Source organism: Triticum aestivum, chromosome 4A (genome assembly GCF_018294505.1).
Source record: "Triticum aestivum cultivar Chinese Spring chromosome 4A, IWGSC CS RefSeq v2.1, whole genome shotgun sequence".
Lineage (NCBI taxonomy): Eukaryota > Viridiplantae > Streptophyta > Magnoliopsida > Poales > Poaceae > Triticum > Triticum aestivum.
Genome location: NC_057803.1, coordinates 6,540,886 through 6,566,026, shown reverse-complemented (window position 1 = coordinate 6,566,026; position 25,141 = coordinate 6,540,886).

Sequence of the window (25,141 nt, the reverse complement as noted above, 5' to 3'; positions counted from 1 at the left end):
TGGTGATCGTATCAACCTTGGAATCATTTCCAACACACATCGTCACCCCGCCCTTAACTAGTCTATGTTTATTATGCAACTCTTGTTTCGAGTTACTAATCCTAGCAACTGAACCAGTATCAAATTCCCAGGGCTACTACGAATACTAGTAAGGTACACATGAATAACATGTATATCAAATATACCTTTGTTCACTTTGCCATCCTTCTTATCCGCCAAGTATTTGGGGCAGTTCTGCTTCCAATGACCATTCCCTTTGTAGTAGAAGAATTCAGTTTCAGGCTTGGGTCCAGCTTTGGGCTTCTTCCCGAGAGTGGCAACTTGCTTGCCATTCTTCCTGAAGTTCCCTTTCTTTCCCTTGCCCTTTTTCTTGAAACTAGTGGTCTTGTTAACCATCAACACTTGATGCTCATTCTTGATTTCTACCTTCGCCGATTTCAGCATCGCGAAGAGCTTGGGAATCGGTTTTTTTCATCCCTTGCATAATATAGTTCATCACGAAGTTCTAGTAGCTTGGTGATAGTGACTAGAGAACTCTGTCAATCACTATCTTATCTGGAAGATTAACTCCCACTTGATTCAAGCGATTATAGTACCCAAACATTTTGAGTTCATGCTCACTGGCTGAGCTATTCTCTTCTATCTTGTAGGAAAAGTACTTGTCAGAGGTCTCATACCTCTCGACACGGGCATGAATCTGAAATACCAATTTTCAGCTCTTGGAACATCTCATATGTTCCATGGTGTTCAAAAAGTTTTTGAATTCCCGGTTCTAAGATGTAAAGCATGGCGCACTAAACTATCTAGTAGTCATCATATCGAGCTTGCAAAAACATTCATAACGTCTGCATCTCCTCCTGCAACAGGTTTGTCGCCCAGCATCAAGGACATAATTATTCTGTGCAGCAATGAGGATAATCCTCAGATCACGGACCCAGTCCGCGTCATTGCTACTATCATCTTTCAATTTAGTTTTCTCTAGGAACATATCAAAAATATATAGGAGTTATATCACGAGCTATTGATCTACAACATAGATATGCAAAACTATCAATACTAAGTTCAATTAATCAAATTACTAATGAACTCCACTTAAATAAACATCCCTCAAGTTTATCTAAATAAACTATCCCATGTCTGATCATCACGTGAGATGGGGTAGTCATCAATGGTGAACATCTCTATGTTGATCATATCTACTATATGAGTCATGTTCGACCTTTCAGTCTCTAGTGTTCCGAGACCATGTCTGTACATGCTAGGCTCGTCAAGTTTAATCCAAGTACTCTGCATGTGCAAAACTGTCTTGCACCCATTGTATATGACGTAGAGTCTATCACACCCGATCATCCACGGGTACGCGTCGGTGCTATACAAACAGTTTTTAACCTCTTTCCGCGACGGTGTTCGGAACCATCGCCAAGTAAGTGACTACGATAGGGGGGGGGTCCTTTCGACATGACCGAGAAACCATCGGGGATATGCCCTCCCGGCACACACACTCGGCAAAATGAGGTCGTGTGCAACCGACTGATACGTCTCCAATGCATATATAATTTTTTATTGTTCCATGCTATTATATTATCATTCTTGGATGTTTTATAATCATTTTATATCATTTTTTGGTACTAACCTATTGACAGAGTGCCAAGTGCCATTTGTTGTTTTTTGCTTGTTTTTTACATCGCAAGAAATCAATACCAAACGGAGTCCAAACGCAGTGAAACTTTTTGTGGAATTTTTATGGACCAGAAGACACCCAATGGGCCGAAGAAGCACCTAGGGGTGCCCCGAGGGGGGCACAACCCACCAGGGCGCGCCTGGGCCCCCTGGCGCACCCAGGTGGGTTGTGCCCACCTTGGTGGCCTCCCGCATCACCTCTTTGCTCTATAAATACCCCAATATTCCAGAAACCCCAAGGGAGTTGATGAAAATCAATTCCAACTGCCGCAAGTTCCAGAAACACCAGATCCAATCTAGACACCATCATGGAGGGGTTCATCATCCTCATTGGTGCCTCTCCGATGATGTGTGAGTAGTATTTTGTAGACCTTTGGTTCCGTAGTTAGTACTTAGATGGCTTCCTCTCTCTCGTTTGATTCTCAATACAGTGGTCTCTTGGAGATCCATATGATGTAACTCTTTTTTGCGGTGTGTTTGTTTGGGATCCGATGAACTTTGAGTTTATGATCAGATCTATGTTTTTATCCATGAAAGTTATTTGAGTCTTTTGATCTCTTATATGCATGATTGTTTATAGCCTCATATTTCTTCTCCAGTATTTGGGTTTTGTTTGGCCAACTTGATCTATTTATCGTGCAATGGGAAGAGGTGCTTTGTGATGGGTTCGATCTTATGGTACTTGATCCTAGTGACAGAACGGGGAACCGACATGTATGTATCATTGTTATTAAGAATAACAAGATGGGGTATATTTCTACATAAATAGATCTTGTCTACATCATGTCATTGTTCTTATTTCATTACTCCATTTCTCCATGAACTTAATACACTAGATGCATGCTGGATAGCGGTCGATGTGTGGAGTAATAGTAGTAGATGCAGGCAGGAGTCGGTCTACTAATCTTGAACGTGATGCCTATATAATGATCATTGCCTGGATATCTTATTTGAAGTTCTATCAATTGCCCAACAGTAATTTGTTTACCTACCGTTTGCTATTTTTCTCGAGAGAAGCCACTAGTGAAACCTACGCCCCCCAGGTCTCTTCTTTATTATATTTCCCTTTGCAATATATTTTTATTTCCTTTTATTTTCAGATATATTAATCCAAAAACCCAAAAATATATAGCTGAATTATATTTGCTTTTATTTGGATTTATCAATCTACTACAATTTTTATCCCGTCTACTTGCCAATTTCTAGCACCGTTACCAGAAAGGGATTGACAACCCCTTTAATACGCCGGGTTGCGAGTATTTGTTATTTGTGTGCAGTTGCTGTTCACGTAGTGTTGCATGGTTCTCCTACTGGTTCGATAACCTTGGTCTCATCACTAAGGGAAATACCTACCATCGCTGTGCTGCATCATACATTCCTCTTTAGGCAATCACTTATTTCATATCCAACCATGTTTATTGCAAATATAGGTTCAACCACGAATGCATAATTTGATGCACAGGTACATATACTGAAGAACTACAGAAGGACCAAGTAAAGAATGATGAACCATAGTTGTACTAAAGACTGTAAAGAGAGAGGCGAATGCCATTCTGGTTGCTGGAGAAGGTGAAGTGGAATGGCCATATTGTGCCCTCCTCCATGCGTAATGCGCGCATGACTCTAGGCCAACCCCTTGTGATGGCTGCCCGTCCATGCTTCACTATCTTCATTACGACTTCTTGATGCTCATTGTCGTCTGGATGAAATAGTTTAACCTTAATTGCGTGTCAACCAATCATGTAATTTGCGAGGTAATCTTGAGTGAACTACTTCGGGAACCATTGTGAACGAAAAAGATCCAGACATTGTTGTCTAACAACTCATTATGGGTAGTAAAAAGAGAAAGTTGCAGAGTTTGTAGTTACCATCATACAACTCACTGTTGTGTTGGATAGAGCATAAACAAATAATTTGCTTGCCACCATTCATATCTTTTTGCTAATAATCCTTATCAGTTTCCTCACTTGATGCTTGTTCATGAATATCTCGTTGCTCCAAACGCAAAAAGGGTCGATGCGTGGATCCTTGCAAAGGGCATATGTACATACAAGCAACAAGTCAATATTAGAAGCTAACAAGTGTCTAGGCCTGGATCTATATGCACTACATTATGGAATGATGGGGGAAGTACAAGCTGAGGGATGAAGCTAACCTCGGCAAAATGGTGGCCACTCTCGTTGTTGTCCTGCATAAGTAGTGGAAAGGCATGATAAGTACAACAACCTTAACATCAAACAAATATAGCAAAGGTAAACAACATCATCTCCAAATGATAGCTTGAATGTGTTGGTTTCAGCATGCTGTTAAAGCAGATATAAAATGGAAGGCAATGTTACCGACAGCAGGCTTAACAGCCATCAAATATTGGAATTCAAACTGGTATTGTTGAAAATGAATAGAACGTAGGTAATGCTTAAACATCACACTAGATAAATGTGTAAAACTGAAATAAAGGGCATGTGTTAACTACACCAGGCATAACTGGAACCAAATATAGCCGTTCAAACTAGTATTGATGCAGTCGAGTAGCACAGTTTTGACTTGCACATAATGAACAACACATTGTGAATGACTGAAATAAACAAGGTACATATGATCAGCATAACAACCAAATATAGCCATTGAAAACTGGACAGAGTCTCACTTCAACCAACCTAACAAGCAAATACAGATAAACAGGGCATATGCTTGAAAACTGGACAAATGCTCACTGCAACCAACCTAACAAGCAAATACAAATAAAGAAGGCATCTGCTTGAAAACTGGACAAAAGCTAAAAAAGCAACCTAGCAACCAAATACAGATAAACAAGGCATCTGCTTGATAACTGGACAAATGCTCACTGCAACCAAACTAAGAACCAAATACATATAAACAAGGCATCTGCTCAATAACTGAAAAATGCTCACTGCAACCAACCTAACAACCAAATATAGATAAACAAGGCATCTACTCTGAAGTGGATAATTCATACTTAAACATCACATAGCCCTATTGAACAATACATTTTTGCAGAACTGAAATAGTTAAACATGGCACAGTTAAAGCACCACACGGCAAATTCTACAACGACAAAGGGTCTGGGTTGGCAAGCTAGAAAAGGTAAGATTCGCTGATAGGATGTTGCCTCACATTTCATGGATGGGATCCTTCCAGTCGGAAGAGCACAGACCCATGGTGCGCTCTCTGATGTCATAGATGGGCTGTTTCACCTTGGAAGAACCTTGTGGGTGCCCTCCTCATGGCCGTGGTCGATGAGATCTGACTTGGCAATTGAGGATCCCTAGCCACCGCCGTAGAATGTGTCCTTCAGAAATGAAAAAATGGGCTCGATGGCGTATAAGGATCGCAAATCCTTGACCGCTTGACGGAGGAGATCAGTGGCAGGGCCGTCGAAGAGATCGACGACGGTTGAACTAAAGGGGTTGGGGATGGACCACTTAACCTGTAACATGGCCCGCCTGAAGTCGTCACCGTTGACGAGCTTGATGTCGTAGCCAGCTTTCCCGAGATACAGTAATACGCTAGCCCGCTGACATGAAGCCTTCGGCATGGCAACGTGTAACGCCCCGGGTATAACATTCCATAATTGTAACTCCAACTCTTGCCATTTCCGGCTATGTGATATGTTTTTTCCTTCGTGGTTGTGTTTTTGTATTCATTTTGCATTTTGTTCATGTCATGCATTTCATCTCATGTCATCATGTGCATCTCATTTGCATTCGTGTTCGTCTCATGCATCCAGTCATTCTCCCCGTTATCCGTTTCAGAATCCGACACTCCCACATGCACCCCTCAGATCTTGTTTCGTGAGCGGGACAAAAACATTCTCGAAATAGGCCGGGATTTATCAAGTGGCCTTGGTACATCACCGGTAGGCCGCCTGCCAAATTTCGTTCCATTTGGAGGTTGTTTGATGCCCCAATGGTTAACCGGGTAACCACAAAAACCCCTCTCTTTGTAGCCCAGCACCCCTCCACAACGTCTCACTAGCCCATCTAAACTGCATCCATGCTCTCCGTCGTTGGATCACGATCATGTGGGCAAAAACCACTCCCCATTTGGACTCTCCTAGCTCCCCTACCTATAAATATGCCCCCCATCCAAATTCGGGTCCAAACCCTAGCTCCCCCTCCCCCGCCACCGCCGGACACATCTGCTCCGGCCGGATGCGTCCGCCGCCGCACCCCAACGAATCGCAGGCCGCCACCTGTCCTCACCGCAACCGCCCACCGCCGCAGCCCGCGGGGCCCGAACCAGGCCCGCGCGCCGCCCGCGCCCGCTCGCCGGAACCTCGCCGGCTGCCGCCGCCTGTTCGCTCGCGCCCTGCCGCCGATCTGCTCCCGCGCCGGCGCAACCGCTCCGCCGCCTGATGCTGCCTCCTCGCCGGTGCCGCAGCGGATCCGCCCCCACCTCATCGGCGACCTCTCTCCCGCGAGCTCCAGCCACCTCCTCTCCAACTCCGGCGAGATCCACTGCCGCATCGTATTCCGCGCCGGGTCAAACCCTAGATCCGAGGGTAAAATATCTTCCAAGTCACGAAATTTCCATATCATGTGACCATGTTTGACATGCCATATCTCCATGCATATTGCTTCGATTTGCGCATATGATATACCAAAATGTTTTTATCGTGATGCTCTTCATTCTAGAGTCATTTTAATGCATGTTACTATCTATATTGATGCCTTAATCTTCATTACAAAAGTGCTCTATGATGTTGTCTGTTGGACTTCATCATAACTTGCTGATTTGTCATTTTCATTGTAGTTTGTGTGTGCATCCTTTGAGCATCATGTCTACATGTTTTAGGAGCACATTCATGCCATCTTTACAGTGGTGCAAGCCTTGTATTTTTATGATATCTATGGTGACTAGCACAAGCATGCAAAGTAGGCCACATGATGTTGCTGATTTCAGACACTTAGTATTTTTGCTAAGTCTTTTCCTGTGCAATATATTGCTATGTTGACGTGTTGCCACAAGTAGATCCATGCATATTTTGATGAAGTTCAATAAGAGTGTTTTGAAGATATGGTTGTGCTCTATCCATTCATGCCTCTGGTTGTAATTACAAAGCAGTGTAGCTTGTCATTACCATGCTCTACTTTTGCTAAATATTGTTGCTGGCAGATTGTTAACATGAAGTTCATTCTTGCCATGTGTTTTGTTAGTGATCCTTGCACCCTATGAACTTGCTCTTGCCATGTTTAGCTTCATAAATGTGTCTTCTTACTGTTGGTTACCTTGTGATGCCATGAAATGCTTTGTGGTGAGTGGCATGAGCTTGCAAAGTTGCTATCATGAATCTATTTCTGCCATGCTATGTTTTTCTTCTAAGTCTGAAACTGTTCATAAAACTTGGCATGTTTGCATTGATGCTACCATCTTTTCTGTGCATCTTCGGCTAAAGTTCAGTAAGGGAGTTTTGTTCATTGCCTTTAGTACTAGCATGCCATGCCTTCCTTTGCCATGATATGTTCATGTAGCATGTTGTTTTGTAGCTCTAAACATTGCTACCTGATGTTGTTTATGACATGTTCAGTATTTTCACCAAGTTTGCTAAACTGTTGTCATTTGCATTTTTGCCATGTTGTTTTAGGCTTGTTCTAGTGAGTTCTAGCAGGAGCTCAGTGTTCATGATTTGTAGAGCTTCATCTGTACTTCACTGCCATGTGCTTTGTTGCTATGTTGGAGTGTTGTAGCATAGTTTCATGATGCATCTTAAGTGGTATGATGTTGTTAAGCGCAATTTCACATCGTTCTTGTTTTGCTCGTCATTTGCAAACCGTGCATCCGTTTCCAGTGGTCCCTATATAGATTTCGACCGAAATCACTCCGTATTTCCAGTAGCATGCTTGGTTTGCCAAGACGATGCCAATATCACCCTTTTCCTTTTGGAGTATCCATATGCATTGCACATCATATCTCACATTCCATGCCATGACTTGCATCATGTTGCTTGTGCATTGCACCGTGATTCATTGTTGTTCTGTTGCTTGTGTTGTTGCTTTGGGTAGAGCCGGGAGTCGAGTTCGTGAACGAGGATCCTGTTGAGTATGTTTACGAGGAGCAAGCTTTCGACAACCCCGAGAACCTTGCAGGCAAGATGATCATTACCCTCGATATCACTTCTATATTTGCTTGCTAGTTGTTCGTTCTATCGCTATGTCGCACTACCTACCACTTGTTTGTCATGCCTCTCATATTGCCATGTCAAGCCTCTAACCCACCTACCTAGCAAACTGTTGTTTGTCTATGTTGCCGATAACCCACAAGTATAGGGGATCTATCATAGTCCTTTCGATAAGTAAGAGTGTCGAACCCAACATGGAGCAGCAGGAAATGATAAGCGGTTTTCAGCAAGGTATTCTTTGTAAGCACTGAAATAATAGGTAACAGATAGTTATGTGATAAGATAATTTGTAACGAGCAACAAGTAACAAAAGTAAATAAAGTGAACCAAGGTGACCCAATCCTTTTTGTAGCAAAGGACAAGCCTGGACAAACTCTTATATGATGTAAAGCGCTCCCGAGGACACATGGGAATATCGTCAAGCTAGGTTTCATCACGTTCATATGATTCACGTTCGGTACTTTGATAATTTGGTATGTGGGTGGACCGGTGCTTGGGTGCTGCCCTTACTTTGACAAGCATCCCACTTATGATTAACCTCTATTGCAAGCATCCGCAACTACAACATAAGTATTAAGGTAAACCTAACCATAGCATGAAACATATGGATCCAAATCGGCCCCTTACGAAGCAACGCATAAACTAGGGTTTAAGCTTCTGTCACTCTAGCAACCCATCATCTACTTATTACTTCCCAATGTCTTCCTCTAGGCCCAAATAATGGTGAAGTGTTATGTAGTCTACGTTCACATAACACCACTAGAGGAGAGACAACATACATCTCATCAAAATATCGAACGAATACCAAATTCACATGACTACTAATAGCAAGACTTCTCCCATGTCCTGAGGAACAAATGTAACTACTCACAAAGCATATTCATGTTCATAATCAGAGGGGTATTAATATGCATAAGGATCTGAACATATGATCTTGGAGACAAGAATTGGATACAAGAGATGAACTAGCATCAACTACAAGAAGTAATTAACACTACTAGCAACCCACAGGTACCAATCCCGGACTTGGAGACAAGAATTGGATACAAGAGATGAACTAGGGTTTTGAGAGGAGATGGTGTTGGTGAAGATGTTGATGGAGATTGGCCTCTCCCGATGAGAGGAGCGTTGGTGATGACGATGGCGATGATTTCCCCCTCCCGGAGGGAAGTTTCCCCGGACGAATAGCTCCGCCAGAGCCCTAGATTGGTTCCGCCAAGGTTCCACCTCGTGGCAGCGGAGTCTCGTCCGGAAAGATGGCTTATGATTTTTTCCCTCATCGAAAGACTCCATATAGCAGAAGATGACCATCGGAGGGCCACCAGGGGGCCCACGAGGTAGGGGGCGCGCCTAGGGGGTAGGGCGCGCCCCCACCGTCGTGGGCAGGGTGTGGCCCCCCTGGTGAACTTCTTGCGCTCATTATTTTTTATATATTGTGAAAACGTCTTCTGTGAAGCTTCAGGACTTTTGGAGCTGTGCAGAATAGGTCTCTAACATTTGCTCCTTTTCCAGCCCAAAATCCCAGCTACCGGCATTCTCCCTCTTTATGTAAACCTTGTATAATAAGAGAGAATAGGCATAAGTATTGTGACATAATGTGTAATAACAGCCCATAATGCAATAAATATCGATATAAAAGCATGATGCAAAATGGACGTATCAACTCCCCCAAGCTTAGACCTCGCTTGTCCTGAAGCGAAAGCCGAAATCGAAAAATATCTCCACATGTTTAGAGATAGAGATGTCGATAAAAATAAAATACGGACATGAGGGCATCATGATCATTCTTAGAACAACAACTTATATAATTATTGTCATATGATCTCTCATGCTAGAGTAATAATTCAATCACAATTTCAAGTATGAATCATAAACTCCATTGACAACTAACAAAGTATAATCTCAGTCATTGGAGCAATTGCAATTTATCGTAACATAGGAAAGAGTCAACATAAGAGCTTTTCAACAAGTCCACATACTCAACTATCATATAGTCTTTCACAATTGTTAACACTCACGCAATACTTATGGGTATGGAGTTTTTAATCGGACACAGAGAAAGATAGGGGCTTATAGTTTTGCCTCCCAACATTTTACCTCAAGGGTAATGTCAACAATAATTGTTCATGAAAACTCATATCCAATTAGCCATATATACCAGGATCTTTCCAACATGTTGTGCTTGCCAAAAGATAAAATGTAAAAAGGAAGGGTGAAGATCACCATGACTCTTATGCAAGGTAGGAAATAAAAGTAAAAGATAGGCCCTTCGCAGAGGGAAGCAGAGGTTGTCATGCACTTTTATTGTTGGATGCACAAAATCTTAATGCGAAAGAACGCCACTTTATATTGCCACTTGTGATATGGACCTTTATTATGCAGTCCGTCGCTTTTATTTCTTCCATATCACATGATCGTATAAAGTTTATTTTCTCCCACACTAATAATTCATACATATTTAGAGAGTAATTTTTATTTGCTTGCACCGATAACAACTTACTTTAAGGATCTTATTCAATGTATAGGTAGGTATGGTGGACTCTCATGGCAAAACTGGTTTAAGGGTGTTTGGAAGCACACGTAGTATCTCTACTAGGTGCAATGAATTTGGCTAGCATGAGGGGGAAAGGCAAGCTCAATCATGTTGGATGATACAAGACAATATAATTTATCTCAGATGTAAGAAAACATAACCCATTACGTTGTCTTCCTTGTCCAATGTCAACTCTTTAGCATGTCATATTTTAATGAGTGCTCACAATCATAAAAGATGTCTAAGATAGTATATTTATATGTTAAGACCTCTCTTTCTTTATTACTTCCTATTAGTTGCAACAATGACCAAAACTATGTTTGTCAACTCTCAACAACTTTTATTCATCATACTCTTTCTACGTGAGCTCATTACTCTCCATAAGATCCATACGATCTCTTTTATTCTTTTCATTCTTTCTCTTTTATTCTATTCCCTCAAGGTCATGGCAAAATAATCAAGCCCTTGACTCAGCACTAATCTTTATTATATATAGCTCACTGACTCGATTACATAGAAGGATCATAAAGCAAAACTCAAAACTAGATCATACTAAAAGCTTTTATTCTACTAGATCAAGATATTACCAAAAGGATCGAACAAAGAAAACGGTAAAGATAAAAGTGATGGTGATACGATACCGGGGCACTCCCCCAAGCTTGGCAGTTGCCAAGGGGAATGCCCATACCCATGTGATTATGTCTCTCTTTTCGGGGATGGTGATGTGATATTCTTGGCGATGATGCCCCTCAGGATACGATTCTCCTCCTCAAGCTTATTGACTTGTTGCTTGAGGTCCATTATTTCCTTTCGAAGTTTTCCTATAACAGCCAAAGCGCCCTGCACCCAAGGGTGCTGCATAGCTGTGGGAGAACCAGTGACACTCTTTTTCATATTTTCATAAGAAAGAAATCTAACATTGGAAGGGATAACCGAGTTTGGAATAGCCGAGCTCTGCAGTTCCCCATGGTGAATCCAGCTCGGAAGCGAGAAGTGACTTATTGATCCTCCTCCATGGCATCTATTCTCTTTAAATCAGCCTCCATCTCTTCCTCCGTTGCTGGCCCAAAGTGGTCAACATTGTTGTTTGTCATCGATCTCGGTGCCGGATGAGACACCCGGCTCTCCCCGACTGACTCTTGCGAAGACATCTTGCTCTAATCTGCAGCAGCAACAGCTCGAAACACAAACAGAGGATAATTGCGTGATACGGGAGTCAAAACCTTCGAGAGGTTATATAATGAATTTTTACCGACCAAAATACATGTCGTGTAGGAAAACGGAGTCCCGAGAGCACACGAGGTGCCAACGAGGTAGGGGGCGCGCCCAGGGGGGTAGGGCGCGCCCTCCACCCTCGTGGAGCCCTCGTGTCCTTCCTGGACTGCTTCTTATTTTTCTATTTTTCTAAGTATTCCAAAATGGAAGAAAATTGCCATTAGAACTGTTTTGGAGTCGGTTTACTTACCGTACCACATACCTATTCCTTTTCGGAGTCTGAAACGTTCCGGAAAGTGTCCCTTATGTATTCCTCCGGTTTTACAGTTTTAGTAACATTGGTTTCAACATTTATAGGGTTACCTGAGATATAGTGTTTAATTCTTTGACCGTTCACCACCTTTGGATTTTTGCCTTCGAAGTTGTTGATTTTTATGGCACCGGAACGATAGACCTCCTCGATAACGTAAGGACCTTCCCATTTAGAGAGAAGTTTTTTCTATTTTTCTATTTTTCTAAATATTCCAAAACGGAGAAATATTGCCTTAAAAATTGTTTTGGAGTCGGTTTACTTACCGTACCACATACCTATTCCTTTTCGGAGTCTGAAACGTTCCGGAAAGTGTCCCTAATGTATTCCTCCGGGGTTACGGTTTCAATAATATTGGTTTCAACATTTATGGGATTACCTGAGATATAATGTTTAATTCTTTGACCATTTACCACCTTCGGATTTGTGCCCTCGAAGTTGTTGATTTTTATGGCACCGGAACGATAGACTTCTTTGATAACATAGGGGCCTTCCCATTTAGAGAGAAGTTTTCCTGGAAAAAATCTTAAATGAGAGTTGTATAGCAATACATAATCACCAACATTAAACTCACGCTTTTGTATCCTTTTGTCATGCCATCTTTTAACTTTTTCTTTAAATAATTTGGCATTTTCGTAGGCTTGGGTTCTCCATTCATCAAGTGAGCTAATATCAAATAACCTCTTCTCGCCAGCAACTTTGAAATCATAATTGAGCTCTTTAATAGCCCAATAAGCTTTATGTTCTAGTTCGAGAGGTAAGTGACATGCTTTTCCATAGACCATTTTATACGGGGACATACCCATAGGAATTTTTATATGCAGTTCTATAGGCCCATAATGCATCATCAAGTTTCTTGGACCAATTCTTTCTAGATCTATTAATAGTCTTTTGCAAAATTAATTTGAGTTCTCTATTACTCAATTCTACTTGACCACTAGACTGCGGGTGATAAAGAAATGCAATTCTATGATTGACATCATATTTAGCAAGAATTTTACGGAAAGCACCATGAATAAAATGTGAACCACCATTGGTCATTAAATATCTAGGGACTCCAAACCTTGGGAAAATAACTTCTTTAAGCATCTTAATAGAGGTGTTATGATCAGCACTACTAGTTGGAATAGCTTCTACCCACTTAGTAACATAATCAACAGCAACTAAAATATGTGTATATCCATTAGAGGCAGGAAAAGGTCCCATATAATCAAAGCCCCAAACATCAAATGGTTCAATAACAAGTGAATAACTCATAGGCATTTCTTGACGTCTACTAATATGACCAATTATTTGACATTCATCACAAGACAAGACAAACTTACGGGCATCCTTGAAGAGAGTAGGCCAATAAAACCGGATTGCAATACCTTGTGTGCAGTTCTATCTCCAGCATGGTGTCCTTCATAAGCCTCGGAGTGACACTTGCGTAGGATCTGTTCCTATTCATGCTCAGGTACACAACGTCTAATAACACCATCTACTCCTTCTTTATAAAGGTGTGGGTCATCCCAAAAGTAATGCCTCAAATCATAGAAGAACTTTTTCTTTTGCTGGTATGTGAAACTACGTGGTATAAATTTAGCAACAATATAATTAGCATAATCAGCATACCATGGAGCAGTGTGAGAAGCATTTATGACATTTAATTGTTCATCAGGAAAGCTATCATCAATAGGTAGTGGGTCATCAAGAACATTTTATAACCTAGACAAGTTGTCTGCAACGGGGTTCTCAGCTCCCTTTCTATCAATGATATGCAAATCAAATTCTTGTAGCAAGAGAACCCATCTAATAAGTCTAGGTTTAGCATATTTCTTTTCCATAAGATATTTAATAGCAGCATGATCCATGTGAATAGTTACTTTAGAATCAACAATATAAGGTCTGAACTTATCACAAGCAAATACAATTGCTAAGAATTCTTTTTCAGTAGTAGCATAATTTCTTTGAGCATTGTCTAGAGTTTTACTAGCATATTGAATAACATTTAATTTCTTATGAACTCTTTTCCCTAGAACAGCACCTACAGCATAATCACTAGCATCACACATAATTTCAAAAGGTAAATTCCAATCAGGTGGCTGAACAATAGGTGCAGAGGTTAATGCTTTCTTAAGTATTTCAAATTCTTCTACACAATCATCATCAAAAACAAATGGTATATCTTTTTGTAATAAATTAGTCAAAGGCCAAGAAATTTTTGAGAAGTCCTTAATGAACCTCCTATAAAAACCGGCGTGACCAAGGAAACTTCTTATACCTTTGATGTCCTTGGGACATGGCATCTTTTCAATAGCATCAACCTTGGCTTTATCAACTTCAATACTTCTTTCAGAAACTTTATGCCCCAAGACAATACCTTCATTAACCATAAAGTGGCACTTTTCCCAATTCAAGACAAGATTAGTTTCTTCACATCTCTGCAAAACTCGATCAAGGTTGCTTAAGCAATCATTAAAAGAGGATCCATAGACAGAAAAATCGTCCATGAAAACCTCACAAATCTTTTCACAAAAGTCAGAGAATATAGCCATCATGCATCTTTGAAAGGTAGTAGGTGCATTACATAAACCAAAAGGCATACGTCTATAAGCAAAAGTACCAAGAGGGCAAGTAAAAGTAGTCTTTGATTGATCATTGGCTGACACAGGTATTTGAGAGAAACCAGAATAACCATCTAGAAAGCAAAAATGTGTATGTTTGGATAATCTTCCTAGCATTTGATCGATAAAAGGTAAGGTGTAATGATCTTTTTAGTAGCTTTATTTAATTTGCGGAAATCAATTACCATCCTATATCCTGTAATAATTCTTTGCGGGATCAACTCATCTTTATCATTAGGAACGAAAGTAATACCTCCCTTCTTAGGGACACAATGGACAGGACTTACCCACTGACTATCAGCAACGGGATAAATTTTACCTGCCTCAAGAAGCTTTAGTATTTCCTTTCTTACCACTTCCTTCATCTTAGGATTCAGCCGTTGTTGATGATCACGAACTGGTTTGGCATATTCCTCTAAATTTATGTTGTGTTGACGCAGTGTGGGACTAATGCCCTTAAGATCATCAAGAGTATATCCAATAGCAGCACGATGCTTCTTCACAGTTTTCAATAATCTCTCTTCTTCATGTTCTGAAAGGTTAGCACTAACAATAACAGGATATATATATTTTTCTCATCAAGATAAGCATATTTAATAGTATCAGGGAACGGTTTAAGCTCAAACACGAGATCACCCTTAGGTGGAGGAGGATCCCCTAGGATTTCAACAAGAAAATTGTGTTTCAGGATGGGTTCCTGTTTAAAGAATACCTCATCTATTTCCCTTCTTTCATTCATAAACATATCATTTTCACGGTCTAGAAAATATTGTTCTAAAGGATCACTAGGAGGTACGGCAATAGAAGCAAGACCAATAATTTCATCTTTACTAGGCAATTAAACTCATGGGACATATCACCTAAACCAATAGTAATAACATCCTTGTTGCGGTCTATCCTAGCATTATCAGTGTTTAAGAAGGGTCTACCAAATATAATGGGACAAAAGCTATCTTGTGGGGAACCAAGAACAAGGAAATCAGCAGGATATTTAGTTTTCCCACACAAGACTTCAACATCTCTAACAATTCCCATTGATGAAATAGTATCTCTATTGGCAAGTTTAATTGTGACATCAATATCTTCTATCTCAGCAGGTGCAATATCATGCATAATTTTTTTGTATAAGTCATAAGGTATTGCGCTAGCACTAGCACCCATATCACATAAGCCATGATAACAATGATCTCCTATTTTAACAGAAATAACAGGCATGCCTACCACAGGTCTATTTTTATCTTTAGCACAAGGTTTAGCAATTCTTGCAGTCTCATCATGGAAATGAATAACATGCCCATCAATATTATCAGACAAGAGATCTTTAACAATAGCAATATCAGGTTCAACTTTAATTTGCTCAGAAGGTGTATAAGTTTTAATATTGCTTTTACGAACCACAGTTGAAGGTTTAGCATGATCTTTTATCCTAACAGGAAAAGGTGGTTTCTCAGCATAAGCAGTAGGAACGATAGGATCATTATAAGTGATAGTCTTTTCTTCAACTTTAATAGGTGCAGCTACTTTTACTTCTATGGGAGGATGATATTTAAACCACTTCTCCCTAGGGAGATCAACACGAGTAGCAAAAGATTCACAGAAAGAAGCTACTATCTCAGAGTCAAGTCCATATTTAGCGCTAAATTTACGGAAAACATCGGTATCCATAAAAGATTTAACACAATCAAACTTAGGTGTCATACCTGACTCCTTACCGTTGTCGAGGTCCCAATCTTCAGAGTTGCGTTTAATTCTTTCCAATAAATCCCATTTGAATTCAATAGTCTTCGTCATAAAAGAGCCAGCACAAGAAGTATCGAGCATGGTGCGATTGTTATCAGAAAGCCGAGCATATAAATTTTGAATAATCATTTATCTTGAGAGCTCATGATTGGGGCATGAATATAACATTGATTTAAGCCTCCCCAAGCTTGAGCGATGCTTTCTCCTTCGTGAGGCCAGAAATTATATATATATAATTGCGACCACGATGAACAAGATGCATAGGATAAAACTTTTGATGAAATTCCAATTTCAATCGTTTGTAGTTCCATGACCCCATATCATCACATAGCCTATACCATGTCGATGCATCCCCCTTCAAAGATAAAGGGAAGACCATCCTTTTAATAACGTCTCCGGGCACACCTGCAAGCTTAAATAATCCACAAACTTCATCCACATATATTAGGTGCTCATCAGGATTCTTTTTTCCATCTCCTGCAAAAGGATTAGCTAGCAGTTTTTCTAAGACACCCGAAGGAATTTCGAAGCAGACATTTGCATTTTCTGTAGGTTCAGTAGGTTGAGGAGCAACTCTTTGCTCTACTGGTCAAGGTGAAGATACCCCGAACAAGCCCCTCAGAGGATTACTTTCCATAGTAACAAGTGACAGTAAATTTAAGCACACTATATAAATTTTTCCTTACCAAATTCCACCTACCAAAGGCGCTTCCCTCCCCAGCAACGGCGCCAGAAAAGAGTCTTGATGACCCACAAGTATAGGGGATCTATCATAGTCCTTTTGATAAGTAAGAGTGTCGAACCCAACGAGGAGCAGCAGGAAATGATAAGTAGTTTTCAGTAAGGTATTCTCTGCAAGCACTGAAATAATAGGTAACAGATAGTTTTGTGATAAGATAATTTGTAACGAGCAACAAGTAACAAAAGTAAATAAAGTGCAGCAAGGTGGCCCAATCCTTTTTGTAGAAAAGGACGAGCCTGGACAAACTCTTATATGATGTAAAGCGCTCCCGAGGACACATGGGAATATCGTCAAGCTAGGTTTCATCACGTTCATATGATCCGCGTTCGGTACTTTGATAATTTGGTATGTGGATGGACTGGTGCTTGGGTGCTGCCCTTACTTGGACAAGCATCCTAGTTATGATTAACCTCTATTGCAAGCATCCGCAACTACAACAATAGTATTAAGGTAAACCTGACCATAGCATGAAACATATGGATCCAAATCAGCCCCTTACGAAGCAATGCATAAACTAGGGTTTAAGCTTCTGTCACTCTAGCAACCCATCATCTACTTATTACTTCCCAATGCCTTCCTCTAGGCCCAAATAATGGTGAAGTGTTATGTAGTCTACGTTCACATAACACCACTAGAGGAGAGACAACATACATCTCATCAAAATATCGAACGAATACCAAATTCACATGACTACTAATAGCAAGACTTCTCCCATGTCCTGAGGAACAAACGTAACTAGTCACAAAGCATATTCATGTTCATAATCAGAGGGGTATTAATATGCATATAGGATCTGAACATATGATCTTTCACCAAATAAACCAACTGGCATCAAGTACAAGGAGTAATTAACACTACTAGCAACCCACAGGTACCAATCCCGGACTTGGAGACAAGAATTGGATACAAGAGATGAACTAGGGTTTTGATAGGAAATGGTGCTGGTGAAGATGTTGATGGAAATTGCCCTCTCCCGGTGAGAGGAGCGTTGGTGATGACGATGGAGATGATTTCCCCCTCCCGGAGGGAAGTTTCCCCGGACGAACAGCTCCGCCAGAGCCCTAGATTGGTTCTGCCAAGGTTCCGCCTCGTGGCGGCGGAGTCTCATCCGGAAAGATGGCTTATGATTTTTTCCTCATCGAAAGACTCCATATAGCAGAAGATGGCCATCGGAGGGCCACCAGGGGGCCCACGAGGTAGGGGGACGTGCCCAGGGGGGTAGGGCGCGCCCCCACCCTCATGGGCAGGGTGTGGCCCCCTAGTGAACTTCTTGCGCTCAGTATTTTTTATATATTCTGACAACGTCTTCCGTGAAGTTTCAGGACTTTTGGAGCTGTGCAGAATAGGTCTCTAATATTTGCTCCTTTTCCAGCCCAGAATCCCAGCTGCCGGCATTCTACCTCTTTATGTAAACCTTGTAAAATAAGAGAGAATAGGCATAAGTATTGTGACATAATGTGTAATAACAGCCCATAATGCAATAAATATCGATATAAAATCATGATGCAAAATGGACGTATCAGTTACCACTTTTGCTCAGCCCCTCTTATGGCGTTGCTAGTTGCAGGTGCAGAGCATGTTGTTCCACGTTGGAACATGGATATGTTGGGATATCACAATATCTCTTATTTTAATTAATGCATCTATATACTTGGCAAAGGGTGGAAGGCTTGGCCTTTTGCTTGGTGTTTTGTTCCACTCTTGCCACCCTAGTTTCCGTCATACCGGTGTTATGTTCCTTGATTTTGCGTTCCTTACGCGGTATGGGTTATGGGACCCCCTTGACAGTTTGCTTTGAATAAAACTCCTCCAGCAAGGCCCAACCTTGGTTTTAACATTTGCCTAATAACAACTAAAATTTTGCCTAGGAGTAATTAATCCGAGGGTTATCTTAATTCAACCCCCGGGCCAGTGTTCCTCTAAGTGCTGGTCCAACTTGGGCGATGTCCGGCGCCCCCTGGGCAACCAGGGTCTCGGCCAACCAGACGTCTTGCCATTCGGTGTGCCCTGAGAATGAGATACGTGCGACTCCTATCGGGATTTGTTAGCACATCGGGCGGTCTTGCTGGTCTTGTTTTACCATTTCTAAATGTCTTGTAACCAGGATTCCGAGAGTGATCGAGTCTTTCCGGGAAAAGGAATATCCTTCATTGATCGTGAGCTTGTGATGGGCTAAGTTGGGACACCCCTGCAGGGTATGAACTTTCGAGAGCCGTGCCCACGGTTTTGTGGCAGATGGGAATTTGTTAATATCCGATTGTAGAGAACTTGACACTTGACTTAATTAAAATGCATCAACCGCGTGTGTAATCGTGATGGTCTCTTTTCGGCGGAGTCCGGGAAGTGAACACGGTTGGGTTCTGTATGAACGTAAGTAGTTCAAGATCACTTCTAGTTTACAACCGTTGCGTAGTTTCTCATCTTAGTCTTGTACTCGTATGTTAGCTACCATATTTTCTTAGCGCTTGCTGCAACTCCACCTCATAACCACATCCTACCCATAAGCTTAAATAGTCTTGATCTAGCGGGTTTTGAGATTGCTGAGTCCTCGTGACTCACAGACTGTCGGGGGTTTAGTGCGACATATGCCAACGGATGGCTTATCATGGTGGGGGCGAGTAGAATGTCGCCGGTGCCTGGAAACGGGATGAGGCAAAGACATGCACGCCGGCAAATCTTACCCAGCTTCGGGGCTCTCCGGGGAGATAATACCACTACTGCTGCTCTGCGGGGTCTCCGCATGATCACTATGGCCAAGTGTTTACACGGTTGCTCCTTGAGCTGTTTCTGGTTGGTAGAAGAGGGCAAGGCTAGCTCTCTCCTTCTATCTGGTATGGTCTAGAACTACTGGGATCCAACCCCTTGCATGGGTGCCCTGGGGGGTTTATATAGGCCTACCCCCAGGGGTACAATGGTAATTCGACTGGGCCCGGGCCCAGCCGTCAGTGCCTCCGACCTTCGACTTCTCCGCCGACCGCTGGGGCCCGCCGATTGGTGGGCCCCGCCGACTGGTCTTGTACGGAGCCGACAGGCCGCGTCCGCCGCGGGCGGGTCTTGCCGGCCGCTGATTACTGTAGTCGTGCTTCTGATGACGCAGGCTTGGTCATGGGGTCGTGGCAACAGCCTCGCCGCCTGGCGGGCGATCACTATGGCCACTCCCCATCTCATCTTGATTAATTGCGCGTGGGCCCCGGGGGAGAGCTCGGCCGACTCCCCCGGGCCGACTCCCGACGGGTCCGACTGGCGGTCTCCCGCCGTCTCCCGAGGTCTCGCTGACTTGTGGGCCCCGCTGCCTCCAGGCCGTACAGACAAGCCATCGTGGGTGCAGGACTTGGTACTGTGGTGCTGATATCAGGGTCGGCCGGGCAACAGTGCCACGCCGCATGGAGATCTTCCCGGGTACGGCGTGTTGTGGCCATGCCTGCCCTTGGTAGGGGCAGGGGCGGGCTTCACTGTAGCCACGCCTCTGCCCCGTCCCCTTTGATGAGGTCATGGGTTTGCTGGAGTCGCCGGCCGATTCCCCAAAGCCGGCTTCTCTGGAAGTCGTCCCTGGAACTCGGCCGTGAGCGAGCAGTTGGCCGCCCTGCCGTCGACTCCTCGGGAGACGGCTCTTTGCCCTGGGGTCTTGAGGGGCGCAGCCTGCCCCGATGTCTTGAAAGGTCATGGGACTCGGGTTGGCCTACCCGTGGCCCATTACTCCGACAGTAGTCCCCGAAGCTGGTGAGGCGCCATGGACAATCGGCCGAGAAGCCTCAGCAGTTTCTCTTTCCGCGTGCTCAACACATGGTCTTGATTGACTTCTGCCAAGCCGTCTAGAAGGAGTCGGACTTGCTCAACTCGGACTTCACTCAATTTCGACTTGCTCGGTATTTCGAACGTCGCGGCGGGATTTTAAGTGGCGTGCTAGCTAAGCCTCCAGGCCGCCGCCCGTTCTTGGCCTGCCACGCGAGGGCACCTGGCTAGGCCGTCCTGCCAGCCCACGCGTGCGACGGGACAGGCCCACAGGCAGGGCCCGCCACTACCGCGCCTCAGCGCCCGAGCGGATCCGCTGTGGCCCCGGTGGACGGTTGGGATTCCCGTGGAGTTACTGCGCGTAGTAACTTTACGTGGATCGTGGGGGTCATGGGGTCGTGGGCGCAGTAAATCCCCACGTCCGCCCCCTCGGCTTCGCAGCCCACAGGGCTATAAGTAGGGGGAAGAGGAGGGCACGCGCGCCCCCCTTCCCACTACTCCTCGTTCTCTTCCTCCTTGCCGCTCCTCCCACTCCTCCTTCCTCTTCTCTTCTTCGCTCCGCCGCACGCCCAAGCTCCGGCGAACGCTGCGGCGACAGCTCGCGATGAGTTCTTCCTCCGCTGCCGTGCCTCCCCCAGTGCGTTCCGGCACCTGGGACGGTTCCGAGGTTCATGAAGACCACATTGAGTTCCTCCGCCAGACCCGTCGGCTTCCCGGCGAGGATCGCGTGCAGGTGCGTCTTGCGCCGGAGGGGGAGATTTCCCCCGCCCCGCAGGAGGGCGAGCGGGTCATCTTCCGCTCGCACTGCCTGCGCGGGCTGGGGCTGCCGGCGAGCAGCTTTTTCCGGTCTTTCTTGGAGTTCTACGGCCTCCAGCCGCACCACCTCACCCCCAACACAGTGGTGCTGCTGTCCGCCTTCGTGGCCTTGTGCGAAGGCTTTCTCGAGCTCTGGGGGGAGTTCTTATTCTCCAAGCTCGGCACCCAGGCCGCGGGCGTGCCGGCTCAATGCGGTGCCTTCATCGTCGTGCGAAGGTCAGGAGCCGACAACCCCTTCCCCTCCATCTCGCTGATAAAGTCGGTGAAGATGTGGCAGAGATCCTACTTCTACGTCAGGAACGTCGCCACGAGGGGCGACTGGGTCAATCTGCCGGCTTTCGAAGCCGGCCCGCCGGCTGGGAGACAGCCCAACTGGTCGTACCGGGCCAGGTCGCTGACGCCTGTGGGAGCCGGCGCCATCACGCGACTCCGAGTGTTGACGCAGTCGGAGGGTCTGACTGGTCCGGACCTGCTGGCCGCCTTCGTCTCGCGCCGAGTTCTCCCACTCCAAGGCCGCCCTCACATGGTATGCCAGATGAGCGGGCACCGCGACCCGAGTCGGATGTGCATCAAGGACATGCCTTATGAAGAGGTGGCCTTCATGGTGAACTACCTCTCGGACAGCAGGCTCCTGGAGGACTGGCGATTCGGCAAGGAGCCGTACTCCCGCGCCAACCCCCCGCCCGTGGTGAGTCGCCTTTCTTTTCTTTCTTTAGATTGTCTTCTTCTTGCCGAGTTTTGTTTTGACCAGTCGGCTTTGGTTAGAATCCCCTTCTTCAACCACCAGCCGGCACCTCGGGGCCGGCCCGTGAGTTCGTCGCCGACCGGGCGGAGAGCGACGTTGACGACCCCGATCTAGGGGCGGCGGCTTTGGAAGACGATGCCGAGGGAGGAGGAGGGACAACAGGCGACTTCAGGCCTTCGGCTACCTTCGCCGACTGGCCTGAAGAAAGCACCGAGGGAGAAGTCGCCCCTCGTCATCGGCCAGGAGCCAGGCAGCCTGGCGTGGGCTCTTCTATCGCGCCGGGTGCTCCAGGCGGCAGGAAGAAGCGCAGGGCCGTGCTGACCTTGTTCGGCAGTCGGCCGAAGAAGCCCAAATGCTCGGCTGCGGCGACCCGGCGGGATGAGGCAGTCGCGAAGGCCAACCGCTTCCGTAATTAAGTGAAGAAGCCGCTGTTGGTCTCCGCGTAAGTATTCTGTCTTCAAAGTTTTATTCTTTCTTCGTGATATGTCTGAGTCTCTGCTTGCCCCTCTTTCTTCAGGCTCCCCTCTCTCTTGCGCGGGTCGCCGCCGCCTCCATCATGGGGTCAGCGGAGATGTCCGCCACCACTCGGCGGATTGACCCCGCTGCTGACCTCCGGGAGGCGACGGAGCGGAATGCGCAGGAGAGGCGCAACGAAGAAGAGGCCCTCCGCCTGGCGAAGGCGGAGGCCGACAGGGCGGAGGCCTCCGCTAAGAAAAAACTAGCGGAGGCCGAAGCCGCCGCCGTGGCGAAGCAGCAGGCTGAGGAAGCCGCGCGCCGCCAGTTGGCCTTGCTCGTCACCCCGCTGAACTCTGCACCGCCGCCTCCGGAGTTCACGGGGCCAACTGGAGAAGCCGGCGGGGAGAACCTCGTCGAGGAGAGGGAAGGCGGCGACCCCTCTACTCTGGACGCGAACGTTCCGCCGCCATCTGAAGGCGCGCAAGGCGAGCAGCCATCGGACCCTCCAGTGCTGCCAACCGAAGACGAGGCCGTGGCGAGGCTACTCCTCCAAGTCGGCTCGCCAACGCGCTGTTGTCTGGAGAAGGCGACTTCGGCACCCCGCCCCCTGGAAGCCGGCACCGCCAGCTCGGCGGCCCTAGACGCTGAAGCGACGAGCGCCGCACCTGTTGGGTGGGTGCGAGGAGGCGACACAGGGCCACTGAACCGGGCGCTCCTGGACGTCCAGGCGAAGCTTCGTGCTGAGGGCGACGCTCTCCAGAGTTGCACCAAGGTGTTCCTAGCGTCGCGGGCAGCCGTCCGGGTATGTTTTTTTCCTTTGGTCTTTGTTTTCTTGCTCCTCTCTGTGGGGGCGCGCCAGCGCACCCACTGGGTGTAGTCCCCGAGTTTCGGGCCGGTTGCTGAGCAGGCGGTCCGGAACTCCAATTGATGAACTTCTAGGTACCGACTTTGTCTGAAATGCTTGTCGCAGGATTACCACAACCTCCGCGTCACTGCCTTCAACCGTAACGTTGAAGAGCTGGGCGAGCGGATCGCCGACTTGGCGGAGAGCCAGAGTAAGTCCCCCCCTTTTTGGCGGGGCCGCGCTAGCGCACCCACGGGCTGTAGTCCCTGAGATTCGGGCCGGCTGCTGAGCAGCCGGGCCGGATCTCCCCGGTGACCTACTTTATTGACGACTGTTGTCTTTCTTCCTCCTTCAGGAGCCAACGCTGCTCTTCAATAGCAGCTGAGCGAAGCCAACTCCGCCCTGCGCGCCAAAGGGGAGGAGTGCAACAAGCTCGCCACAGAGCGCGATCTGCTGGCCACTCAGTTGGCAGAGCAGAAGGAGCTGCTTGTGAAGTCACAGAGGGAGGCAGAGGAGACGGAATCCGCCCTCTTGTCCGAGTTCGCGAGCGAGCGCTCCTCCTGGTCTGACAAGGAGGCACTGCTGTCCTCCGGCTTCCACGAGATTGAAGACATCGTTGATGGTGAGTCTCTTTATTTTCTTTCTTCGAGTTGCCGACTTAGATCGTGCCGACTCCTGGTTTTTGACTAGCTTCTTCGTTTCTTCGTGTCTGTGCAGACTTCTTCCCTGGGCAGTCACAGGCCGCCATCCAAGCCATCAATGCTGACCGTGAAGGTCGAAGGGCGGAGGGCGCAAAGATCGCCGCCGATGCCCCCCGAACTCTTGACAAGCACATCCTGAGCATCGAGGCTCGCCTCCGGCCGGCTCACCGGATGCTGCGCCGGCTCCAGCGCGTCGGTGCCCAGGCGATTGCCGCCCTTTGGCCGGATATGCAGGCTCCGCGCACCCCCAGCCTGACGGCCAACTGGCTGGAGGTCGTGGCTGGTCGTCTTGAGGCCTGGAAGGGCTCTTCGGCCCGGGCTGGAGCGCGCCGGGCCTTGGAGTTCGTCAAGGCGTGGTACCCGAGGCTGGATCTAGACCGGCTGGCCACGCTTCGGTCGGAGGCCCAGTCGGAGCTGGCGGCTGCGGAAGATGCCCTCGTCAAACATGATGCGGCGATCGCCGAGTACACCGACACCAGCATCCTCGTTCCCGAGGGGTCTGAAGACGGCGAGGAGGTACCGCCGGAGTGGTTTGGGATGAACCCAAACTACGGCGAAGACTCGGCGGAGGTGATTGGCTCCAGCGTCGAGGAGGAGGACGAGGCGGAGGATGGGGGCGAGGCGGAGGCACCAGAAGGCGGAGCAGACGGCCAGCCTCAGCCCAACCGCGCCTCCAGCAACGAGCCGCATGCGACCGAGTCGACTGCTGCCGGAGGTGATCAAGCCGAGACTAGCCAGCCGGCTGCCCCGACGCCTGACGCTGGCGCCTCCTCCGACCCTTCAAATCCGTCTGCTGCCTCCCGAGCTTACGCTGTATCTTTTATTTTATCTACTTCAGTAGTCTTTGAAGAACTTGTTAATTCGCACAATTCCACCCGCGGG